This window comes from Hyla sarda, unplaced genomic scaffold (assembly GCF_029499605.1).
Source record: "Hyla sarda isolate aHylSar1 unplaced genomic scaffold, aHylSar1.hap1 scaffold_3375, whole genome shotgun sequence".
NCBI lineage: Eukaryota > Metazoa > Chordata > Amphibia > Anura > Hylidae > Hyla > Hyla sarda.
This window is the reverse complement of record NW_026610126.1, coordinates 1-18,175: the sequence shown is the minus strand read 5'-3', so window position 1 is coordinate 18,175 and position 18,175 is coordinate 1. Positions and strand designations below refer to the sequence as shown.

Here is an 18,175-nt window from a genome sequence, read left to right as displayed (position 1 = left end):
GTTGCTTCTATGAAGGCCATAATAGACGACATCACCCAAACAGCTCCATAGTCACATACACAGCAAAGGAGAGATGTTGTTTACACCTAGTGATGTCAGTGGTATTGAGTGACATCACAGCACAGTGCTAAGGCTCCTGGGCCTGGACACAGCAGCGGCTGCAATATCTCAACGGAGAATACGTTTATATATATATGTGTGTGTGTGCGCGTATATATATATATATATATATATATATATATATATATATATATATATTTCTCCGCCGAAATCACTTTTAAACCCATTTCCACCTTTTTTTCCCTTCTCTTCCTCTTACTTTTTTTTCACGTTTTTTTACGTTTTTCTCCTTTTCGCCTCTTTTCTGGGCGTATTATTCTTCTTTTTCTTCTTTTTTTTCGTCTAATGCATACCCCATCAGTGCAGCAATGCTTATTCAATACCGCCAGCAGATGGAGACACTGGGGGATAATTTTCTAAGGATTTATACTGATTTTTCCTGTCTGAATTTGTCGCACAGAAAGTTGCAGGCCAAATATGTGTGACATTTCTGCGACTTTAGCTTCTAGAGCATTTTTACAACATTATACATAGGTGCTGAATACATAAAAAGCGACTGTTCAGCGACAGACAAGTCGCATCGGCTGAAAGTAGGCCAGAATGTCAGTCCATGTTGGAGCAGGTTTAGATACAGTCTAAAGTATAGATCTCAAAGTCTGTGCACAGAATTTAGCAAGGGCCTCGCACCTTCTGATGCATCAGGTAGGTGCACAATAGCATAGCCTAACCCTCTGTACTTTGGTCTATATTGATGCGGGACATAGACAGCCAGCTGATGACCAATCCATTAGTGCAATGGATGGCTGGAAGCATTTGTCTTTGCCTTTGCAATACCACAGAAGCAATGCATGGTCAATGTACAGCAATGACACACCTGTGTGAACAGCCAGGAGACCCCCCCCCCCCCCCCATGTTATGTTACATAGTTACATAGTTAGTACGGTCGAAAAAAGACATATGTCCATCAAGTTCAACCAGGGAATTAAGGGGTAGGGGTGTGGCGCGATATTGGGGAAGGGATGAGATTTTATATTTCTTCATAAGCATTAATCTTATTTTGTCAATTAGGAACATTCAGCACCCACCCGCTATCAAGGCAGCTGCCTATCATGTCATGCCCTACCTGCACAGGTGTGCTGGCTACTCAAATGATCCAATTAAGGAGGCCATTTAGTCAGCAGCAGCAGAAGTCCTGTGCCTGGACGCTCCAACAGCGGCCAGACACAAGCAGAAGCAGAAGCAGCAGCAGCACCACCTTTTGTTTTTTGGCTGCAGCAGCAGCAAGGCCCACAGGGCTGGCTAGCTGGCTAGCCAGCAAGCAGGTAGCAATGAAAGTAGGAATCTTTCTTTTTAACCCTGTAAGGGGGTGGTGCACTGTACCCGAAGATACTGCCATATTGGGTCAATGCATAGGGCGACGGAAGCAAGCTTCGAAATCGGCCCCCGTTCTCAAAAATCCATTTAATATATGGTCCCCAGATAGGGGACGTATCAGATATTAAACTGATAAGAACAGATTTTTTTTTTTTTTATCTAAAGCCGAGGAACGTGCTTTCGATTCACCCAAAGTGCAAGAAAAAGTGCAAACGTGTTACACTAAAAAAACGTGCACAAAGGATGCGGTCTATCGCAAGCCCTTCTCCGATAGGAGAGAGGCCCCCCAACAAACCTTACCCTTCGCCTCCGGACCAAAAGGTACCTGCGAGGTTCCAGGTTTGATGTCCCTTTTCGCCGAAGCTACTAGGGGACCACAAATGCTCCCGGCATCCCCCTTGGCGTTAGCCAAGGTATCTGCCCGCAGAGCCGATTACGGTAGGTACCCTGCCAAAGCAGGAGTACCCGGGGTGTTTGCAGGGAGGTGCGGAACCTAATGGCCACACACACCTCCCCTAGACCGCCAGGAGGGACACCCAGAAGGGCTACCGCATCCTGACCAATCCTGTGAACACACAACACGCAAAAAGTGACACAGTGAGACAAAAAATAAATAAATAAGTGAATGTGTGCAGATATACTGCCCGGACATCCGGCCGGATCTATAAAAATTTCTCTGATCCTAGCCAGAAGGCCGGGAATCAAGAGGTGAGTGCCACAAGGTGAAGAGATTATGGTGCCCGTGCTTCAACTCAGTGAGTCTATTCTCCCAGTGAGTTTCGGCACCTCGGGGTCACCACTCCCCGAGGCACAAAAGTACCTCGGCTCTAGACCCTCTCAGCCTCATGGCGAGACCCGGAGGGAACAGGTCACATCGGGGCAGCCGTCGAGCTGATTCCTCAGAACCAGCCCCGGAAAGCCCTGGTACACCTGCATCCTCCATGCAGCACCCATCCCCACCAGCATGAAAACTGATAAGAACAGATACTACACTTGATCTTAGCCAAAAGGCCGAGAAGCGATAACCGTGAAAGGGGCGGGCCCAACAAGGTGCCCTTCATGGGCACTATCACTGCTTGCTGTCAGGGAGGCTGCCAGACAATTTTCCATGCACACTCTGGGCTGGGGGCAGTCAACCACCAGTACACACAGCAGAACCTAAACCCATACCATTATTGCTAAGCAGCAAGACAGGGGCCCATTGCACTCCCACGGGGCCTTTTTAAATGCAATCCATAACCCGGATTTGCCAGGAACCCTTCTTACTCCTCCTACTTGCATGTGACACTGGGCTTAGGATCTGCATAGGAAACACACACACAAGCACACACCTACCTTTGTTGCCTGCAGATGCCTCCTTGGCTGTCCCCAAACGGTATCAAACCAACACCCACGGGAAGCTGTAAGCATAGAGGACATGCCTGCACCCCATTGGACTTACCTGTGTGGGTTAAACCCGGGTTATTTGACAACCTATGGCGGTGATGGTTCTGCTCAGGCAGAGCAGTGCTGATGCTCCTCATAAAGCTGTCGCTGCTGTGAAGGTTCTAGGTGACATCACAAATCCCTATGGTTACATACACAACAAAGCTGGGTTGTTGTTGTTTACACTCTGCAAGGCCTGTGGAAGTGAGTGACATCATAGCACTGTAGTTCTGAGGGTTCTAGATGGATGCAACAATCTCCTGTTGCTTCTATGAAGGCCATAATAGACGACATCACCAAACAGCTCCATAGTCACATACACAGCAAAGGAGAGATGTTGTTTACACCTAGTGATGTCAGTGGTATTGAGTGACATCACAGCACAGTGCTAAGGCTCCTGGGCCTGGACACAGCAGCGGCTGCAATATCTCAACGGAGAATACGTTTATATATATGTGTGTGTGCGCGTGTATATATATATATATATATATATATATATATATATATTTCTCCGCCGAAATCACTTTTAAACCCATTTCCACCTTTTTTTCCCTTCTCTTCCTCTTACTTTTTTTTCACGTTTTTTTACGTTTTTCTCCTTTTCGCCTCTTTTCTGGGCGTATTATTCTTCTTTTTCTTCTTTTTTTTCGTCTAATGCATACCCCATCAGTGCAGCAATGCTTATTCAATACCACCAGCAGATGGAGACACTGGGGGATAATTTTCTAAGGATTTATACTGATTTTTCCTGTCTGAATTTGTCGCACAGAAAGTTGCAGGCCAAATATGTGTGACATTTCTGCGACTTTAGCTTCTAGAGCATTTTTACAACATTATACATAGGTGCTGAATACATAAAAAGCGACTGTTCAGCGACAGACAAGTCGCATCGGCTGAAAGTAGGCCAGAATGTCAGTCCATGTTGGAGCAGGTTTAGATACAGTCTAAAGTATAGATCTCAAAGTCTGTGCACAGAATTTAGCAAGGGCCTCGCACCTTCTGATGCATCAGGTAGGTGCACAATAGCATAGCCTAACCCTCTGTACTTTGGTCTATATTGATGCGGGACATAGACAGCCAGCTGATGACCAATCCATTAGTGCAATGGATGGCTGGAAGCATTTGTCTTTGCCTTTGCAATACCACAGAAGCAATGCATGGTCAATGTACAGCAATGACACACCTGTGTGAACAGCCAGGAGACCCCCCCCCCCCCATGTTATGTTACATAGTTACATAGTTAGTACGGTCGAAAAAAGACATATGTCCATCAAGTTCAACCAGGGAATTAAGGGGTAGGGGTGTGGCGCGATATTGGGGAAGGGATGAGATTTTATATTTCTTCATAAGCATTAATCTTATTTTGTCAATTAGGAACATTCAGCACCCACCCGCTATCAAGGCAGCTGCCTATCATGTCATGCCCTACCTGCACAGGTGTGCTGGCTACTCAAATGATCCAATTAAGGAGGCCATTTAGTCAGCAGCAGCAGAAGTCCTGTGCCTGGACGCTCCAACAGCGGCCAGACACAAGCAGAAGCTGCAGAAGCAGCAGCAGCACCACCTTTTGTTTTTTGGCTGCAGCAGCAGCAAGGCCCACAGGGCTGGCTAGCTGGCTAGCCAGCAAGCAGGTAGCAATGAAAGTAGGAATCTTTCTTTTTAACCCTGTAAGGGGGTGGTGCACTGTACCCGAAGATACTGCCATATCGGGTCAATGCATAGGGCGACGGAAGCAAGCTTCGAAATCGGCCCCCGTTCTCAAAAATCCATTTAATATATGGTCCCCAGATAGGGGACGTATCAGATATTAAACTGATAAGAACAGATACTACACTTGATCTTAGCCAAAAGGCCGAGAAGCGATAACCGTGAAAGGGGCGGGCCCAACAAGGTGCCCTTCATGGGCACTATCACTGCTTGCTGTCAGGGAGGCTGCCAGACAATTTTCCATGCACACTCTGGGCTGGGGGGCAGTCAACCACCAGTACACACAGCAGAACCTAAACCCATACCATTATTGCTAAGTAGCAAGACAGGGGCCCATTGCACTCCCACGGGGCCTTTTTAAATGCAATCCATAACCCGGATTTGCCAGGAACCCTTCTTACTCCTCCTACTTGCATGTGACACTGGGCTTAGGATCTGCATAGGAAACACACACACAAGCACACACCTACCTTTGTTGCCTGCAGATGCCTCCTTGGCTGTCCCCAAACGGTATCAAACCAACACCCACGGGAAGCTGTAAGCATAGAGGACATGCCTGCACCCCATTGGACTTACCTGTGTGGGTTAAACCCGGGTTATTTGACAACCTATGGCGGTGATGGTTCTGCTCAGGCAGAGCAGTGCTGATGCTCCTCATAAAGCTGTCGCTGCTGTGAAGGTTCTAGGTGACATCACAAATCCCTATGGTTACATACACAACAAAGCTGGGTTGTTGTTGTTTACACTCTGCAAGGCCTGTGGAAGTGAGTGACATCATAGCACTGTAGTTCTGAGGGTTCTAGATGGATGCAACAATCTCCTGTTGCTTCTATGAAGGCCATAATAGACGACATCACCAAACAGCTCCATAGTCACATACACAGCAAAGGAGAGATGTTGTTTACACCTAGTGATGTCAGTGGTATTGAGTGACATCACAGCACAGTGCTAAGGCTCCTGGGCCTGGACACAGCAGCGGCTGCAATATCTCAACGGAGAATACGTTTATATATATGTGTGTGTGTGCGCGTATATATATATATATATATATATATATATATATATATATTTCTCCGCCGAAATCACTTTTAAACCCATTTCCACCTTTTTTTCCCTTCTCTTCCTCTTACTTTTTTTTCACGTTTTTTTACGTTTTTCTCCTTTTCGCCTCTTTTCTGGGCGTATTATTCTTCTTTTTCTTCTTTTTTTTCGTCTAATGCATACCCCATCAGTGCAGCAATGCTTATTCAATACCGCCAGCAGATGGAGACACTGGGGGATAATTTTCTAAGGATTTATACTGATTTTTCCTGTCTGAATTTGTCGCACAGAAAGTTGCAGGCCAAATATGTGTGACATTTCTGCGACTTTAGCTTCTAGAGCATTTTTACAACATTATACATAGGTGCTGAATACATAAAAAGCGACTGTTCAGCGACAGACAAGTCGCATCGGCTGAAAGTAGGCCAGAATGTCAGTCCATGTTGGAGCAGGTTTAGATACAGTCTAAAGTATAGATCTCAAAGTCTGTGCACAGAATTTAGCAAGGGCCTCGCACCTTCTGATGCATCAGGTAGGTGCACAATAGCATAGCCTAACCCTCTGTACTTTGGTCTATATTGATGCGGGACATAGACAGCCAGCTGATGACCAATCTATTAGTGCAATGGATGGCTGGAAGCATTTGTCTTTGCCTTTGCAATACCACAGAAGCAATGCATGGTCAATGTACAGCAATGACACACCTGTGTGAACAGCCAGGAGACCCCCCCCCCCCATGTTATGTTACATAGTTACATAGTTAGTACGGTCGAAAAAAGACATATGTCCATCAAGTTCAACCAGGGAATTAAGGGGTAGGGGTGTGGCGCGATATTGGGGAAGGGATGAGATTTTATATTTCTTCATAAGCATTAATCTTATTTTGTCAATTAGGAACATTCAGCACCCACCCGCTATCAAGGCAGCTGCCTATCATGTCATGCCCTACCTGCACAGGTGTGCTGGCTACTCAAATGATCCAATTAAGGAGGCCATTTAGTCAGCAGCAGCAGAAGTCCTGTGCCTGGACGCTCCAACAGCGGCCAGACACAAGCAGAAGCAGAAGCAGCAGAAGCAGCAGCAGCACCACCTTTTGTTTTTTGGCTGCAGCAGCAGCAAGGCCCACAGGGCTGGCTAGCTGGCTAGCCAGCAAGCAGGTAGCAATGAAAGTAGGAATCTTTCTTTTTAACCCTGTAAGGGGGTGGTGCACTGTACCCGAAGATACTGCCATATCGGGTCAATGCATAGGGCGACGGAAGCAAGCTTCAAAATCGGCCCCCGTTCTCAAAAATCCATTTAATATATGGTCCCCAGATAGGGGACGTATCAGATATTAAACTGATAAGAACAGATACTACACTTGATCTTAGCCAAAAGGCCGAGAAGCGATAACCGTGAAAGGGGCGGGCCCAACAAGGTGCCCTTCATGGGCACTATCACTGCTTGCTGTCAGGGAGGCTGCCAGACAATTTTCCATGCACACTCTGGGCTGGGGGGCAGTCAACCACCAGTACACACAGCAGAACCTAAACCCATACCATTATTGCTAAGCAGCAAGACAGGGGCCCATTGCACTCCCACGGGGCCTTTTTAAATGCAATCCATAACCCGGATTTGCCAGGAACCCTTCTTACTCCTCCTACTTGCATGTGACACTGGGCTTAGGATCTGCATAGGAAACACACACACAAGCACACACCTACCTTTGTTGCCTGCAGATGCCTCCTTGGCTGTCCCCAAACGGTATCAAACCAACACCCACGGGAAGCTGTAAGCATAGAGGACATGCCTGCACCCCATTGGACTTACCTGTGTGGGTTAAACCCGGGTTATTTGACAACCTATGGCGGTGATGGTTCTGCTCAGGCAGAGCAGTGCTGATGCTCCTCATAAAGCTGTCGCTGCTGTGAAGGTTCTAGGTGACATCACAAATCCCTATGGTTACATACACAACAAAGCTGGGTTGTTGTTGTTTACACTCTGCAAGGCCTGTGGAAGTGAGTGACATCATAGCACTGTAGTTCTGAGGGTTCTAGATGGATGCAACAATCTCCTGTTGCTTCTATGAAGGCCATAATAGACGACATCACCAAACAGCTCCATAGTCACATACACAGCAAAGGAGAGATGTTGTTTACACCTAGTGATGTCAGTGGTATTGAGTGACATCACAGCACAGTGCTAAGGCTCCTGGGCCTGGACACAGCAGCGGCTGCAATATCTCAACGGAGAATACGTTTATATATATGTGTGTGTGTGCGCGTATATATATATATATATATATATATATATATATATATATATTTCTCCGCCGAAATCACTTTTAAACCCATTTCCACCTTTTTTTCCCTTCTCTTCCTCTTACTTTTTTTTCACGTTTTTTTACGTTTTTCTCCTTTTCGCCTCTTTTCTGGGCGTATTATTCTTCTTTTTCTTCTTTTTTTTCGTCTAATGCATACCCCATCAGTGCAGCAATGCTTATTCAATACCGCCAGCAGATGGAGACACTGGGGGATAATTTTCTAAGGATTTATACTGATTTTTCCTGTCTGAATTTGTCGCACAGAAAGTTGCAGGCCAAATATGTGTGACATTTCTGCGACTTTAGCTTCTAGAGCATTTTTACAACATTATACATAGGTGCTGAATACATAAAAAGCGACTGTTCAGCGACAGACAAGTCGCATCGGCTGAAAGTAGGCCAGAATGTCAGTCCATGTTGGAGCAGGTTTAGATACAGTCTAAAGTATAGATCTCAAAGTCTGTGCACAGAATTTAGCAAGGGCCTCGCACCTTCTGATGCATCAGGTAGGTGCACAATAGCATAGCCTAACCCTCTGTACTTTGGTCTATATTGATGCGGGACATAGACAGCCAGCTGATGACCAATCCATTAGTGCAATGGATGGCTGGAAGCATTTGTCTTTGCCTTTGCAATACCACAGAAGCAATGCATGGTCAATGTACAGCAATGACACACCTGTGTTAACAGCCAGGAGACCCCCCCCCCCCCCCCATGTTATGTTACATAGTTACATAGTTAGTACGGTCGAAAAAAGACATATGTCCATCAAGTTCAACCAGGGAATTAAGGGGTAGGGGTGTGGCGCGATATTGGGGAAGGGATGAGATTTTATATTTCTTCATAAGCATTAATCTTATTTTGTCAATTAGGAACATTCAGCACCCACCCGCTATCAAGGCAGCTGCCTATCATGTCATGCCCTACCTGCACAGGTGTGCTGGCTACTCAAATGATCCAATTAAGGAGGCCATTTAGTCAGCAGCAGCAGAAGTCCTGTGCCTGGACGCTCCAACAGCGGCCAGACACAAGCAGAAGCAGAAGCAGCAGAAGCAGCAGCAGCACCACCTTTTGTTTTTTGGCTGCAGCAGCAGCAAGGCCCACAGGGCTGGCTAGCTGGCTAGCCAGCAAGCAGGTAGCAATGAAAGTAGGAATCTTTCTTTTTAACCCTGTAAGGGGGTGGTGCACTGTACCCGAAGATACTGCCATATCGGGTCAATGCATAGGGCGACGGAAGCAAGCTTCGAAATCGGCCCCCGTTCTCAAAAATCCATTTAATATATGGTCCCCAGATAGGGGACGTATCAGATATTAAACTGATAAGAACAGATACTACACTTGATCTTAGCCAAAAGGCCGAGAAGCGATAACCGTGAAAGGGGCGGGCCCAACAAGGTGCCCTTCATGGGCACTATCACTGCTTGCTGTCAGGGAGGCTGCCAGACAATTTTCCATGCACACTCTGGGCTGGGGGGCAGTCAACCACCAGTACACACAGCAGAACCTAAACCCATACCATTATTGCTAAGCAGCAAGACAGGGGCCCATTGCACTCCCACGGGGCCTTTTTAAATGCAATCCATAACCCGGATTTGCCAGGAACCCTTCTTACTCCTCCTACTTGCATGTGACACTGGGCTTAGGATCTGCATAGGAAACACACACACAAGCACACACCTACCTTTGTTGCCTGCAGATGCCTCCTTGGCTGTCCCCAAACGGTATCAAACCAACACCCACGGGAAGCTGTAAGCATAGAGGACATGCCTGCACCCCATTGGACTTACCTGTGTGGGTTAAACCCGGGTTATTTGACAACCTATGGCGGTGATGGTTCTGCTCAGGCAGAGCAGTGCTGATGCTCCTCATAAAGCTGTCGCTGCTGTGAAGGTTCTAGGTGACATCACAAATCCCTATGGTTACATACACAACAAAGCTGGGTTGTTGTTGTTTACACTCTGCAAGGCCTGTGGAAGTGAGTGACATCATAGCACTGTAGTTCTGAGGGTTCTAGATGGATGCAACAATCTCCTGTTGCTTCTATGAAGGCCATAATAGACGACATCACCAAACAGCTCCATAGTCACATACACAGCAAAGGAGAGATGTTGTTTACACCTAGTGATGTCAGTGGTATTGAGTGACATCACAGCACAGTGCTAAGGCTCCTGGGCCTGGACACAGCAGCGGCTGCAATATCTCAACGGAGAATACGTTTATATATATGTGTGTGTGTGCGCGTATATATATATATATATATATATATATATATATATATATATTTCTCCGCCGAAATCACTTTTAAACCCATTTCCACCTTTTTTTCCCTTCTCTTCCTCTTACTTTTTTTTCACGTTTTTTTACGTTTTTCTCCTTTTCGCCTCTTCTCTGGGCATATTATTCTTCTTTTTCTTCTTTTTTTTCGTCTAATGCATACCCCATCAGTGCAGCAATGCTTATTCAATACCGCCAGCAGATGGAGACACTGGGGGATAATTTTCTAAGGATTTATACTGATTTTTCCTGTCTGAATTTGTCGCACAGAAAGTTGCAGGCCAAATATGTGTGACATTTCTGCGACTTTAGCTTCTAGAGCATTTTTACAACATTATACATAGGTGCTGAATACATAAAAAGCGACTGTTCAGCGACAGACAAGTCGCATCGGCTGAAAGTAGGCCAGAATGTCAGTCCATGTTGGAGCAGGTTTAGATACAGTCTAAAGTATAGATCTCAAAGTCTGTGCACAGAATTTAGCAAGGGCCTCGCACCTTCTGATGCATCAGGTAGGTGCACAATAGCATAGCCTAACCCTCTGTACTTTGGTCTATATTGATGCGGGACATAGACAGCCAGCTGATGACCAATCCATTAGTGCAATGGATGGCTGGAAGCATTTGTCTTTGCCTTTGCAATACCACAGAAGCAATGCATGGTCAATGTACAGCAATGACACACCTGTGTGAACAGCCAGGAGACCCCCCCCCCCCCCCATGTTATGTTACATAGTTACATAGTTAGTACGGTCGAAAAAAGACATATGTCCATCAAGTTCAACCAGGGAATTAAGGGGTAGGGGTGTGGCGCGATATTGGGGAAGGGATGAGATTTTATATTTCTTCATAAGCATTAATCTTATTTTGTCAATTAGGAACATTCAGCACCCACCCGCTATCAAGGCAGCTGCCTATCATGTCATGCCCTACCTGCACAGGTGTGCTGGCTACTCAAATGATCCAATTAAGGAGGCCATTTAGTCAGCAGCAGCAGAAGTCCTGTGCCTGGACGCTCCAACAGCGGCCAGACACAAGCAGAAGCAGAAGCAGCAGAAGCAGCAGCAGCACCACCTTTTGTTTTTTGGCTGCAGCAGCAGCAAGGCCCACAGGGCTGGCTAGCTGGCTAGCCAGCAAGCAGGTAGCAATGAAAGTAGGAATCTTTCTTTTTAACCCTGTAAGGGGGTGGTGCACTGTACCCGAAGATACTGCCATATCGGGTCAATGCATAGGGCGACGGAAGCAAGCTTCGAAATCGGCCCCCGTTCTCAAAAATCCATTTAATATATGGTCCCCAGATAGGGGACGTATCAGATATTAAACTGATAAGAACAGATTTTTTTTTTTTAAGTTAGCCCTCAGAAACTCAATCAGAGTTCCAAGATCTTATTTGAACTCGATTGTTGCTCATCATCAGGTAACCCATTTTTTATTTCTTCTTAACACTAATGACCACAAAATAAAATCAATAAAAAAGATTTAACCAGAAAAAAAAAACATACACATTTACAATAACAAACAAACATTGCTTTCACCAGTAATTAATCAGAGAGACATTCCATTTCTCCAGGCATATACCATTAGGAAATCTATCATTCCACGGTTTATCATTCCTCTTATCATCTGTCTTTTTACCGGAAGTCCCAACCAAGATGGAACTTTATAAGTGTCCAAAAATCTGTCCATATCAGCTTGAAATGAAAAATACACTTTGTCTCTAGCTTCCTCGTACCGATTTTCATATTTCGACCTTAATTCCATTAAATCCATATCAAATGGTCTTCTTTCCTTTTTTGGCATATTTTCCAACATGCCATCCAAAACACCTCCAAATTCCATTGGTACATAAACCTCTTCTTTCTTTTTCTTTTCTTCAGCCACTTTTCTGGCTGGAACTTCCTCCAACTCAGGTTCTCCAATTTCTTCTTCTTCCCTACTCCTTTTAGCTGTTTCCTTTTTCGTTGTTTGTTTCTTGGGACATACATTTACCAGGTGATCTTCCTCACCGCACAGATGACACTTCTTTTTTTTGTTGTTGTTGCAGGTGTCTGCTTCATGACCTCCCTCCTGGCACTTATAGCACCATGAGTGAGTACATAGGTCTTTCCCGTGCCCGTATTGTTTACATTTACGGCAAAATTCCTCCATCCCTGAATAGAACAAGTCACCATTGACCGATCCAATTTTGAATCGCCCAGGTGGATAAATCAATTTACCGTTAGGTTCCTTTTTAAATTTAACTTTAAATTTCCATTTTGTAGTCCATAGGCCATATTGGTTCAGGACTTTTCCCTTTGACAGAATATTGTCACAGAATCTAGAAAGAAAAGTCTCAATGTCTTTTTCCAGTATATATGAACTATACATCCGTACCGTCAATATTTTCTCCTGGTTCGGAAAATGCGGGGTCACCTCCACACCCTCCAAAACTGGATTGGCCTTCTTTTGCTGGTACTTGCTGCAAAAAAAATTAAAGTCCTCTTCAGAAGCCAATATAACATCGTAGTGTCCATTTCTTGGGAATTCAAGCATAGACAGGATTTGTTCCTTCTTAATTTCCAGCAACTTGAATAAGATCTCCTCGACCACGAAACATAATCCTTTTCCTCTCTTGCAGGTATCCAATAAGGAAATCCGAACTCCATTTCTGAGCTTAGCATACTCAGGGATGCCTTCTGATGATGCTCCACTTGATCCAGCCATGTCCATCAGGATAAACACCTCCCCCACTGTAAGCAGGTAGGTGGTGGTGATCGCTCCCCGTTGTCTGGGGACTAAGCCGGCTCCCTAATAGCAGCAGGGGGGTGAAGTCCCTCCGTTAAGAAGGACGATCCCCCCAGGCAAAGGAGCCAGGTACCCCAGACACCCTCTGGCCAGACCAAGTGAGCAGAACTACACTTGATCTTAGCCAAAAGGCCGAGAAGCGATAACCGTGAAAGGGGCGGGCCCAACAAGGTGCCCTTCATGGGCACTATCACTGCTTGCTGTCAGGGAGGCTGCCAGACAATTTTCCATGCACACTCTGGGCTGGGGGGCAGTCAACCACCAGTACACACAGCAGAACCTAAACCCATACCATTATTGCTAAGCAGCAAGACAGGGGCCCATTGCACTCCCACGGGGCCTTTTTAAATGCAATCCATAACCCGGATTTGCCAGGAACCCTTCTTACTCCTCCTACTTGCATGTGACACTGGGCTTAGGATCTGCATAGGAAACACACACACAAGCACACACCTACCTTTGTTGCCTGCAGATGCCTCCTTGGCTGTCCCCAAACGGTATCAAACCAACACCCACGGGAAGCTGTAAGCATAGAGGACATGCCTGCACCCCATTGGACTTACCTGTGTGGGTTAAACCCGGGTTATTTGACAACCTATGGCGGTGATGGTTCTGCTCAGGCAGAGCAGTGCTGATGCTCCTCATAAAGCTGTCGCTGCTGTGAAGGTTCTAGGTGACATCACAAATCCCTATGGTTACATACACAACAAAGCTGGGTTGTTGTTGTTTACACTCTGCAAGGCCTGTGGAAGTGAGTGACATCATAGCACTGTAGTTCTGAGGGTTCTAGATGGATGCAACAATCTCCTGTTGCTTCTATGAAGGCCATAATAGACGACATCACCAAACAGCTCCATAGTCACATACACAGCAAAGGAGAGATGTTGTTTACACCTAGTGATGTCAGTGGTATTGAGTGACATCACAGCACAGTGCTAAGGCTCCTGGGCCTGGACACAGCAGCGGCTGCAATATCTCAACGGAGAATACGTTTATATATATGTGTGTGTGTGCGCGTATATATATATATATATATATATATATATATATATATATATTTATCCGCCGAAATCACTTTTAAACCCATTTCCACCTTTTTTTCCCTTCTCTTCCTCTTACTTTTTTTTCACGTTTTTTTACGTTTTTCTCCTTTTCGCCTCTTTTCTGGGCGTATTATTCTTCTTTTTCTTCTTTTTTTTCGTCTAATGCATACCCCATCAGTGCAGCAATGCTTATTCAATACCGCCAGCAGATGGAGACACTGGGGGATAATTTTCTAAGGATTTATACTGATTTTTCCTGTCTGAATTTGTCGCACAGAAAGTTGCAGGCCAAATATGTGTGACATTTCTGCGACTTTAGCTTCTAGAGCATTTTTACAACATTATACATAGGTGCTGAATACATAAAAAGCGACTGTTCAGCGACAGACAAGTCGCATCGGCTGAAAGTAGGCCAGAATGTCAGTCCATGTTGGAGCAGGTTTAGATACAGTCTAAAGTATAGATCTCAAAGTCTGTGCACAGAATTTAGCAAGGGCCTCGCACCTTCTGATGCATCAGGTAGGTGCACAATAGCATAGCCTAACCCTCTGTACTTTGGTCTATATTGATGCGGGACATAGACAGCCAGCTGATGACCAATCCATTAGTGCAATGGATGGCTGGAAGCATTTGTCTTTGCCTTTGCAATACCACAGAAGCAATGCATGGTCAATGTACAGCAATGACACACCTGTGTGAACAGCCAGGAGACCCCCCCCCCCATGTTATGTTACATAGTTACATAGTTAGTACGGTCGAAAAAAGACATATGTCCATCAAGTTCAACCAGGGAATTAAGTGGTAGGGGTGTGGCGCGACATTGGGGAAGGGATGAGATTTTATATTTCTTCATAAGCATTAATCTTATTTTGTCAATTAGGAACATTCAGCACCCACCCGCTATCAAGGCAGCTGCCTATCATGTCATGCCCTACCTGCACAGGTGTGCTGGCTACTCAAATGATCCAATTAAGGAGGCCATTTAGTCAGCAGCAGCAGAAGTCCTGTGCCTGGACGCTCCAACAGCGGCCAGACACAAGCAGAAGCAGAAGCAGCAGAAGCAGCAGCAGCACCACCTTTTGTTTTTTGGCTGCAGCAGCAGCAAGGCCCACAGGGCTGGCTAGCTGGCTAGCCAGCAAGCAGGTAGCAATGAAAGTAGGAATCTTTCTTTTTAACCCTGTAAGGGGGTGGTGCACTGTACCCGAATATACTGCCATATCGGGTCAATGCATAGGGCGACGGAAGCAAGCTTCGAAATCGGCCCCCGTTCTCAAAAATCCATTTAATATATGGTCCCCAGATAGGGGACGTATCAGATATTAAACTGATAAGAACAGATACTACACTTGATCTTAGCCAAAAGGCCGAGAAGCGATAACCGTGAAAGGGGCGGGCCCAACAAGGTGCCCTTCATGGGCACTATCACTGCTTGCTGTCAGGGAGGCTGCCAGACAATTTTCCATGCACACTCTGGGCTGGGGGGCAGTCAACCACCAGTACACACAGCAGAACCTAAACCCATACCATTATTGCTAAGCAGCAAGACAGGGGCCCATTGCACTCCCACGGGGCCTTTTTAAATGCAATCCATAACCCGGATTTGCCAGGAACCCTTCTTACTCCTCCTACTTGCATGTGACACTGGGCTTAGGATCTGCATAGGAAACACACACACAAGCACACACCTACCTTTGTTGCCTGCAGATGCCTCCTTGGCTGTCCCCAAACGGTATCAAACCAACACCCACGGGAAGCTGTAAGCATAGAGGACATGCCTGCACCCCATTGGACTTACCTGTGTGGGTTAAACCCGGGTTATTTGACAACCTATGGCGGTGATGGTTCTGCTCAGGCAGAGCAGTGCTGATGCTCCTCATAAAGCTGTCGCTGCTGTGAAGGTTCTAGGTGACATCACAAATCCCTATGGTTACATACACAACAAAGCTGGGTTGTTGTTGTTTACACTCTGCAAGGCCTGTGGAAGTGAGTGACATCATAGCACTGTAGTTCTGAGGGTTCTAGATGGATGCAACAATCTCCTGTTGCTTCTATGAAGGCCATAATAGACGACATCACCAAACAGCTCCATAGTCACATACACAGCAAAGGAGAGATGTTGTTTACACCTAGTGATGTCAGTGGTATTGAGTGACATCACAGCACAGTGCTAAGGCTCCTGGGCCTGGACACAGCAGCGGCTGCAATATCTCAACGGAGAATACGTTTATATATATGTGTGTGTGTGCGCGTATATATATATATATATATATATATATATATATATATATTTCTCCGCCGAAATCACTTTTAAACCCATTTCCACCTTTTTTTCCCTTCTCTTCCTCTTACTTTTTTTTCATGTTTTTTTACGTTTTTCTCCTTTTCGCCTCTTTTCTGGGCGTATTATTCTTCTTTTTCTTCTTTTTTTTCGTCTAATGCATACCCCATCAGTGCAGCAATGCTTATTCAATACCGCCAGCAGATGGAGACACTGGGGGATAATTTTCTAAGGATTTATACTGATTTTTCCTGTCTGAATTTGTCGCACAGAAAGTTGCAGGCCAAATATGTGTGACATTTCTGCGACTTTAGCTTCTAGAGCATTTTTACAACATTATACATAGGTGCTGAATACATAAAAAGCGACTGTTCAGCGACAGACAAGTCGCATCGGCTGAAAGTAGGCCAGAATGTCAGTCCATGTTGGAGCAGGTTTAGATACAGTCTAAAGTATAGATCTCAAAGTCTGTGCACAGAATTTAGCAAGGGCCTCGCACCTTCTGATGCATCAGGTAGGTGCACAATAGCATAGCCTAACCCTCTGTACTTTGGTCTATATTGATGCGGGACATAGACAGCCAGCTGATGACCAATCCATTAGTGCAATGGATGGCTGGAAGCATTTGTCTTTGCCTTTGCAATACCACAGAAGCAATGCATGGTCAATGTACAGCAATGACACACCTGTGTGAACAGCCAGGAGACCCCCCCCCCCCCCCCATGTTATGTTACATAGTTACATAGTTAGTACGGTCGAAAAAAGACATATGTCCATCAAGTTCAACCAGGGAATTAAGGGGTAGGGGTGTGGCGCGATATTGGGGAAGGGATGAGATTTTATATTTCTTCATAAGCATTAATCTTATTTTGTCAATTAGGAACATTCAGCACCCACCCGCTATCAAGGCAGCTGCCTATCATGTCATGCCCTACCTGCACAGGTGTGCTGGCTACTCAAATGATCCAATTAAGGAGGCCATTTAGTCAGCAGCAGCAGAAGTCCTGTGCCTGGACGCTCCAACAGCGGCCAGACACAAGCAGAAGCAGAAGCAGCAGAAGCAGCAGCAGCACCACCTTTTGTTTTTTGGCTGCAGCAGCAGCAAGGCCCACAGGGCTGGCTAGCTGGCTAGCCAGCAAGCAGGTAGCAATGAAAGTAGGAATCTTTCTTTTTAACCCTGTAAGGGGGTGGTGCACTGTACCCGAAGATACTGCCATATCGGGTCAATGCATAGGGCGACGGAAGCAAGCTTCGAAATCGGCCCCCGTTCTCAAAAATCCATTTAATATATGGTCCCCAGATAGGGGACGTATCAGATATTAAACTGATAAGAACAGATTTTTTTTTTTTAGTTAACCCTCAGAACTCCATCAGAGCTCTAAGATCTTATTTGAGCTTGATTTTTTTGTTCATCATCAGGAAAACCCGTTTTTCTTTATTTCTTTATCTCTTTTTTTTTTTTTTTTTAAACAATAAAAGAAACCATATTTAAAACATAAAAAAAACATAAAAAAATTATCAAACCAAAACTAACCATACTATAATTCTATAATTTCTTAAAGAAAAATTACCCAAATGTCATTCCTCTTCTCCATGCAAAGACCATCAAGAAGTCTAAGAAACCACAAGTTATAGATCCACTCAGCATCTCACTTTTGGCTGGAATCGCCAGCCACGCTGGAACCTTGTATGTTTCCACAAATCTATCTATATCTGCGTGAAAGGAACAATAGACTTTATCCCTTGCTTCATTGACTTTGATTCCCAATCTTTCTTTCAGATTTCCCAAATCCTCGTCAAAGGCTTTTTTCTCTTTTTTTGACACACTCTTGAAGACAACATCAAGAGAGCCTCCATACTCTACCGGTACATATTCTTCTTCATTTTC

At 45.3% G+C, this 18,175-nt stretch overlaps 6 non-coding genes and 2 pseudogenes across 6 annotated transcripts; all 8 read right to left on the bottom strand.

The window, feature by feature from the left end:
• Positions 1–1,424: 1,424 nt before the first annotated feature.
• Positions 1,425–1,604, bottom strand: LOC130330670 (U2 spliceosomal RNA; annotated as a pseudogene).
• Positions 1,605–2,297: 693 nt separating this feature from the next.
• LOC130330671 (U2 spliceosomal RNA) lies at positions 2,298–2,457 on the bottom strand (annotated as a pseudogene).
• Positions 2,458–4,532: 2,075 nt separating this feature from the next.
• LOC130330673 (U2 spliceosomal RNA) lies at positions 4,533–4,723 on the bottom strand. The gene has a single exon (XR_008873785.1). It is a non-coding gene; the product is annotated as a U2 spliceosomal RNA (small nuclear RNA).
• A 2,083-nt stretch (positions 4,724–6,806) lies between these two features.
• LOC130330668 (U2 spliceosomal RNA) lies at positions 6,807–6,997 on the bottom strand. The gene has a single exon (XR_008873782.1). It is a non-coding gene; the product is annotated as a U2 spliceosomal RNA (small nuclear RNA).
• A 2,089-nt stretch (positions 6,998–9,086) lies between these two features.
• Positions 9,087–9,277, bottom strand: LOC130330672 (U2 spliceosomal RNA). The gene has a single exon (XR_008873784.1). It is a non-coding gene; the product is annotated as a U2 spliceosomal RNA (small nuclear RNA).
• A 2,088-nt stretch (positions 9,278–11,365) lies between these two features.
• LOC130330675 (U2 spliceosomal RNA) lies at positions 11,366–11,553 on the bottom strand. The gene has a single exon (XR_008873787.1). It is a non-coding gene; the product is annotated as a U2 spliceosomal RNA (small nuclear RNA).
• A 3,641-nt stretch (positions 11,554–15,194) lies between these two features.
• LOC130330674 (U2 spliceosomal RNA) lies at positions 15,195–15,385 on the bottom strand. The gene has a single exon (XR_008873786.1). It is a non-coding gene; the product is annotated as a U2 spliceosomal RNA (small nuclear RNA).
• A 2,087-nt stretch (positions 15,386–17,472) lies between these two features.
• On the bottom strand, positions 17,473–17,658 carry LOC130330669 (U2 spliceosomal RNA). The gene has a single exon (XR_008873783.1). It is a non-coding gene; the product is annotated as a U2 spliceosomal RNA (small nuclear RNA).
• Positions 17,659–18,175: the final 517 nt, after the last annotated feature.